Source organism: Vanellus vanellus, assembly GCF_965231255.1.
Source record: "Vanellus vanellus genome assembly, chromosome: 1".
NCBI classification, from domain to species: Eukaryota; Metazoa; Chordata; class Aves; order Charadriiformes; family Charadriidae; genus Vanellus; species Vanellus vanellus.
In genome coordinates, this window is record NC_138905.1 from 80,282,934 (window position 1) to 80,284,533 (window position 1,600).

Consider the following 1,600-nt stretch of genomic DNA (forward strand, 5'->3'; position numbering starts at 1 on the left):
AGTGATAGGACAAGATGTAACGGGCACAAACTTGAATATAGGAAGTTCCATCTTAACATGAGGGGGAACTTCTTTACTGTGAGGGTGGCAGAGCAGTGGAACAGGCTGCCCAGAGAGGTTGTGGAGACTCCCACTCTGGAGATATTCAAAACTTGCCTGGACGCTGTCCTGTGCAACTTGCTGTAGGTGACCCTGCTCTGGCAGGGGGGTTGGACTAGATGATCTCCAGAGGTCCCTTCCAACCCTGACCATTCTGTGATTCTGGGATTCTGGGAAAAAGGAGGTATATTGGGCAAAACTTGCAGAGTTTCAGTAGCAGGGGCTGTGGGGGTCACCTGTGTGGGATGAGGCCATGAACTGCCCTGAGTCAGTCATAGCTGCCTCCTGCGGCCTTGAAACAGATGGGACCAGCCCATGGAGAGTCAAAACACCAACCAACAGAGCACATTACACCTCTACTCAAACATATTTAAGCGTGAATGGCAGCCTTTAGGAGAGGAGTTAAGTGAGGAGATGTGTTTGGAGACAGGTCATGAGATATAAAGGAAACATGGAGAAGGTATGTAAGGAGATGCGGGAAGAGGAGCACTAGGAGACCATGGAGGGAGACAATGCTGGGGACATGACTGGAGACACAAGAAGACAACCCACACTGAGGCAGGGATGCCCCCGAGGGACTGCAGCCTGTGAAGGTCCCACACCAAGGCAGCAACACTGGGAAGCATGGAGGAAGACTCACTAGGAAGCAAAGAGCAGCAGATAAAAATGATTAAGCACGCAACCTCAAAGTCTTGTGCCACTCATCACCTCACTGAAAGGACTGGGAGGGACTCCGTGTAACCTGCAGTGAAAACAAGGGGAGCTGGCCCTTGGAAGTGGGGAGGAAAGGTGTTTGACAGAAAACGAGCCTGGGGAAGGGGGAGTAAAAGTGAATGCTGCTGTCCTGCTGGTGAATGACAACAGGAGGGACTTCTCTTTTCCATTCCTTAAAAAAAAAGACAAATAGAACATGGTTTATCCATCTCACAGCTTATAACATGAGCTGCAAAACTGTTTCATCCTGCTTCCTGCCTCAAGCTGGTGGAAAACACAATCATCTAGTATGCCTTTATAGGTCTAGTCCTCTAAATTTGGTAAGGCCACGCAGCTATTCCCATATAAGGTTCATTTTGCAACTACCCACTTCTTTCAATGCCTCCCTGTCTTCCAACTGTTCTATTTTCCCCAAACTTTCCTTACTTCTTTCCAGCAAATAGGGTGAAATCTCCCAAGTAGCTTTGTTTCTTTAAGTTTGTCACTCATTCCCTCATAGACCTGAAATTATAAACAGCTGTCTACAAAAACACAATTGCTTCTAGAGTAACCAACATTAAGGATGCCTGGAGAGGGTTGTGACTTCAGCCTGCATACAGGGAGAGAGACAGAGGTGCCGGAAACAAAGATCCTGTTTCAGTGCAGATCACCCCAGCATGAACAATAGAGGGACACAGGGGATGTACAGCCAATTCCTTATAAAGAAACGCCTCTTGGTTTATTCAGGAGGCTCCAGAAAAAAAAAAAAAAAAAAAAAAAGAAAAGAAAAGAAAAAAACAGCAAAGCA